Source organism: Silurus aristotelis, assembly GCF_946808225.1.
Source record: "Silurus aristotelis genome assembly, chromosome: 6".
In the NCBI taxonomy this organism is placed as follows: domain Eukaryota; kingdom Metazoa; phylum Chordata; class Actinopteri; order Siluriformes; family Siluridae; genus Silurus; species Silurus aristotelis.
The window spans coordinates 13,261,301-13,267,574 of NC_139579.1; positions in this window are offsets into that span (position 1 = coordinate 13,261,301).

Genomic DNA, 6,274 nt, shown 5'->3' on the forward strand with positions numbered 1-6,274 from the left:
ATATATATATATATATATATATATATATATATATATAGTATCAGTGTACACAGTAGAACCTGGACCCACCCTGAGCTCTGTGTCACCATCCTTTATGTTTTTTGCATCAGTCATGCATGAGTCAGGTGGAGTGAAACAAGGATCAGCTCTTGCCCTTCCCTCTGACACTCACTCACACACACACACACACACACACACACGCCACTGCAGACATCACGTGCAATTACCATCTCAACGTTCAGCACACAGAGCTGCTGCACGCTCTTCCCAAGTCACATGTTCAAATATATGCCCGAATCCTCATTTCAGAGAAAGGAAATGGAGACAAAGTGAGGCCAGGCTTTGATATCGTGAGTCATTGATGGTGTGTGTGTGAGAGAGAGAGACTGAGCGAGATGCAGATTGATTGAGTGACTCATAACATCTCGCCCAGCCGATCAGGCCTTTAGCGGATGCAGTATGTACGTCTGAGACAGGTGGTCAGTGGTCGAGACGAACCGCTAAAGACGGCCAGAGATTCAATAAAATAATAAAAAATTTGCATGGAATAAAAAATTCCAGGAAGAACCAAAAAAACCTTTTGAATCATCTGTGTTTACATTCAACGCCACTACCACATCCACATCACGCTGTATCTGTTCCTTGTTGCTTGTGCCTCTTTTTGAACATCCCATTTGAGATTGAGTTTCTATTTGCTCTTAAAAAAAAACAAAAAAAAAACAAGTTCAACTTTTTAATTCTGATAGTTCTACCAGATTATGGAGAGGAACCAGTTTGAAAAGTGCAGGTAGTGATGTAGGTGAGGAGGCCTGTGGTTTACTCAGCGTTTATAATGTCTTCAGCTGATGTTTTAGAGCTCAAGAACACAAGATATTCCACAGAACCCGTGCTGGGGTTTCTTCTCCTAGTTCAAGAAGAAAACATCTGCAGCATCATCCTATATAATTGTGCAGGTTGCTTGAGTTTGAGCCAGATTGTATTTAGTGTCAATAAATACAAAAATTATAAATGTAATAATGTTTTCCAAAAATTATTAAAAAATAACCACCGTGGCAATGCCATGACCTTCATACCATCAGGTTCCACCTGCTTTACGAATGAATGAGATCATCACATGCAATAATCTTCATCTCTTATAATAGGAGTTACCGAAACAATGCATGGCGTTTGTTTTTTTGGGGGTTTTTTGTTTGGGTTTTTTTTTAAGATATTTAAAGCGACACAGACGTCTTTAAAAAAAAAAAAAAAAATCTTTTTTTTTTTTTTTTTTTTTTTAGCTCTTTAAAGGTCTTTTGTGAGAGATGCACCTGCGTGAATGAGTCTGGTCCATTCACTTTCAGGCTTTCAGTCAGGTCAATAAAGTCCAAAGCTGGGATTCCTTCCTCGCCCTCTGACTCATCTTTACACAAGCCTTAATGGGAAACAGTTTTTGTGGTTTCAAAGAACAGTGGATGCATGAGCAGGGTGTGTCCGCGTGAGTCACCGCGAGCGCTAATAGGTATAAAGAGAAAAAGGAGATCAAGTTGTTATAATTATCATTAATATTATTATTGCGTCACAATAACTGCAAATTGCATCATATTCCTGAATGGAGTTTTTATCTTTTTTTTTTTTTTCTCCTCAAACGTCCCAGACAAGACTTCTGCAAGTTCGTCAAATGAAAAAACGTGACCACGTCAGCTGGGGTTGTTCTCGTGCTCCTGTTGTCACGCGAACGCTGGTTTTTATGATTTTTTTTTTTCCGCCTAACGATTTCGAAATCGTCCTCCGTCGCACTCCGTCTACAGCGAAGAGCGTTGCGTAAGCGTCTTATCTGACGCGATCTGACAGAGAGGCCCTCGAGGTCATTAACAAACCAGGCGCCTGAATGTGTGGCCTCGTGTCCTCCGTAGCAGGAGCTCACAAGTGTGTGTGAGACTGAAACACATTCAGGAGCTTCCTTGGGACATCGGTGTCAACGTTTGTCTTAGCCACAGATTCCTCATGCTTGTCTTATTCTCACTGAACCTCTGGAGAAATGATCACACGTATGATGCATTCGAACGCAAAATATTTCTTACAGTGAAATTTATTTGCGAGAATTAACAAGGTTTCAAAAGTGACAAAGGAACGGAAGCTTTCGACTTGTGGTGCACGGAGTGATTTTTTTGTTGTTGGTATTTTTTTGGGAGAAACACCGCCAGGGTTTATTTCGAGTGGAAAGTTTGTTTGTTCGCTAACAGACTCCGTCTTTGTCTCTCTTCTGTTTCTGCTTTTACATCTCAGTAAAAAACAAGGTGACCCATTTATGGTAAAAAAAAAAAAAAAAAAAAAGCTGTCGCAGTCATTTCTGCATTCCGAGGGTTTTTACAGCTTTGTACGTGCTCCATCCTGAAGACTTTCCCCTTTACAAAGCACTGACACCGGAGACTCCTTCAATAACCGTCCCTACAGAAAACGAATACGATCCTACATTTACCGTGCAAAAAACTATGCTATGGAAACGATAATATATTGAGTATTGTGTTTTAGTGAGGGGAAGATCGGGTCATTTTAGTAACTTGGTTCTTTGAATCTCGTTCATCAAAATGAATGAATCTTTTTTTTTGAGTCATTTAATCACCTTGATAGAGTCTATAGGAGTCATTTGACAACAGGACGAACGACTCGGAACAGAGGACTGAATTCTGTTTCCTGTGTAATGCACTGCGTAGCGTCTATGGGAGTCACGTGATAAAAGAATCGAGAGTCGAGAGGTAAACGATTTAATTCTGTTTCCTGTACGCAACCTACGGAGATTTTGCTATGCTCATGAAATGAACGAATCCCTCTTTGAGACGACTCATTCTTCTAGTGTGTGTGTGTGTTTGAGTGTGTTAACACACACAGAGGTTCTCACAGACATTTCCTTAGGGACCTGCCCCGATTAAACCCAACAACAGAGCTAAACGCCACTGTGATGGGAAACGGATCCACCGGCTTTCTTCTGACGGCCCGTTGCTTTCACTCGGAGCTAATAACAGGTCTCTAATTGGGAAAATCCCAAAGGATTCCTCCAAAGAACAACTTCAAACGACCACACATGCAGCCACGCTCACTTTCCGTGCTTTCAAACCCAGAGCAAACATTTCCACTCCATTAATCTTTTGACGGACAGGACGCTCATGAAAAGTTCGGTGCCCGGCGCGTTCATTACGCGCCTGAAATTAGCGGTGTCAAGGGCTTTTTTTGTGTTTTGTTTTCTCCTGGGACCATGTGAAGCGTCATCGAGTTCAGAGCTCCAAACACGGGCCTTCAGGAATAAATAGAGCGGCCTAATCGTGTTGGCAGCCGAGGAGAAGCGCCCGTGTCACGGATCGAAAGGGAGTCTTGTTTTGGAAAATGTTAAAAAAAGGTTGCCATGGAGCCTTTATTTAATCCTGTGGTAATTAGCCAAGCCCATTGATTGCACAACGCAATGTTGCCCCTCCTTTGTTCTACATCCCCCACCACCACCCCTGCTCTTTTGCCAAAGGCCTCTATTTATGTTTACGCATTCTGGGATTCCCGTCTATAGACGCTCAGCCTCGGTCAACACAGGAAGTCTGATAAAGGGTCTTTTGTGCTCCAAAAGCGTTGAAGATTTTCGAGGCCCGAGACGCTGATCCCCCCCACACACACAACACCTATGAGAAATAACAACCGTCTGCTTAGGGGGAAAATAATTCAGCCCCAGATCCTCATTTGGAATGCACAAGCCTCCTATTTATACTTTCAGGAACTTTGTATATAGAGGTCGCGTGGGAGTTCCAGACATTCTCGTAGACGGGAGACTGAGAACGAGAGACGGATGAAGAGAGAGGAGTGTCACTTTAAGTACCGCATACCGCTAAGAAAAAAATACAAGTCAAGGATTTGGGTGATGCAATATCACTATTCGAATGGAAACATTTGCAATGAAACCTAAAATTCCCTGATCGAATTTGCGTAGACTTTGCAGTACTGATGCACGGAAAGATTTGGTGCTCTGGCAAAACATGCAGTTAAAAGGAATTTTTTTTTTTAACGGAAGTGTGTAAATCAGTCCTGCTTTTTTTTTTTTCGTGCCTCTGTTTAGTGCAGGTTGTTATGAGAAGCTGTTTGAACAGTTGTGCAATTGGCTCATTTGCCCAGAGCAAATAGCAGCATTCTGAGAAGGGGGTGAGGGAGCATGTAGATGCATATACAACCAACGCCGCTTCTCTGTTTGTTTGGTTTTTTTTTCCTTTTTTTCCACTGATGTCACAGGATTTAATCTCTTTCACTTGCACAATTTACTTTCATTTGAAAGCCTGGTTGTGCAACGCGACGTAGAGCTGACTTCACAATATTTCACTCTGTTTATGGTCAGGTTTCTTTCTACAGACTACCGTAAAATTAGAGTAAAAGGTCACTAGCTGAGTTTGCACGTTTATATATATATATATATATATATATATATATATATATATATATATATATATATATATATATATATATATATATATATATATAAATAAAAAAAACGTAACAAAAATATTTTTCCGTCTCCATGTATATATAAATATATACATGTATATATACATGTAGACGGAAACATTTTTTGGTTTTGCTTTTGTAATTTGTTTGTTTTTCTATTTGAGGTATTACGGTACATGGCAGCTTGGAACGTAGAAGGTCAAACAGTCTGTTACCAAGAACTGTTTTCATTCTATCATTGTTAAGAAATGAATTTGACACGACTCAGCATTGAGAAACGCCTTATGCAGCGTGCAAACATACACGGTTATCCTGTTCATGCGCTACGTGGGGAGAAAAAAACTGGAGACGACGTTCCCAGCCATAGGTGCTTCTTCTCCAAACTCGGCGGCACACCGAGACCCGAACCTGTTCCAGCATGACAGTGTTCCTGTGCACAAGATATGCTTTACATGGGTTGGACTGGAAGATCTTAAGTGTCCTGCTACTACTTGGTTGAATAAATCTCCAGATGTACAAAGGTCATGTGACTTAAATTCACAAACCAGTTTCTAGTAGTTCACACTTTAGATCCTTGTGTATAAATCTATAGAGTATCCTCAGCTGGCACAACCCCCCCTCATGCTGAAACACCGACCTGAGACCAGAAGGACAAAGGAAACTGCTGTCAAGGGAAGCAAAAGTAAAAGCGACCCCTTCGCACAGGACAGCCATTACTCCGAACAAACATTACGCCTTAGTGCTAAAGCAATCGACACTACATACTTGTCAATATGTCTGAGGGCAAACACACACACACATGGACGGGTGCCACATTCAGTGTTATCAGAACCCTAGGGGATGTGACTCTGATAAGGACGAGCGTCCGATTGTGAAAGTACTGGGAATCCCGTGTTCACCGAGTGTCCATGCTGAGCAGCAGTCACCTGATTGGCTGAACCAGTAAACAGACCAGATTAGGACGGAGCAGCGTTGATAATATACCTGGCACATGGCGGATGTTTCCGTGAATAGGAAATGTAGAAATGCTGAACCTTATAGTGCACTTTAACATGTGGACAAGTTCGAGGGGGTCAACACTTATGCAAGATGATATATAGATATATTGCTAGATTCGCAGATTTCGTACAGACTTTATTACAAAAGGTGTACAGATTGGTGAGCGTTTGATCAGAACATCCTAACCACCATTTAAACCTGTTTTTGACCTTTTACTCATTATCTATATTTTGACCTTTTAATCATTATCACTATTATCATTTTGTGCCATTATTATGAAATTATTTCGAGTCGCGTTTAATTCAAACCTATTTTTTTGTTCTTTTTTTTTTCATTAAAAAAATAATGAGAAATAAAAGAAATAATTTCAAGAGGTGGAAAATTCCTTTTTTTTTTTTATCCATTGCAACATTTCTACACTTATCCAAGTGTTTAACTTGTGACTGGAAAGATAAAGTAAGATTTTGTCAGTACGCCTGAACCCCCCCCCCCCCACCCCCCAGGACATCCTGCTTCACTTCTTCACAAGGGAACCACCGCGACCGGGATCGTCACTGACGGCCATCTGTGAAACGTTTGCACCATCGAAACGTCTTCCGTCTTCCTGCGGCTGAGCGTCTCATCACAGTACTGTGCTTGAAGTCTTCTGTAGATATCTGCTTGTTTTACGCCTTTTTCACAAGAAACTTCAGCACCATGCGCTGTTCCATGCAACTCACTAACACTGTCATCGGCCATCTTAATTAACGTCCTCGGGGACGTCCCATCAAACGGAGCTGCAAATATATAAAAGGTCTGAACATTTTTTCAAGGCTTGAAG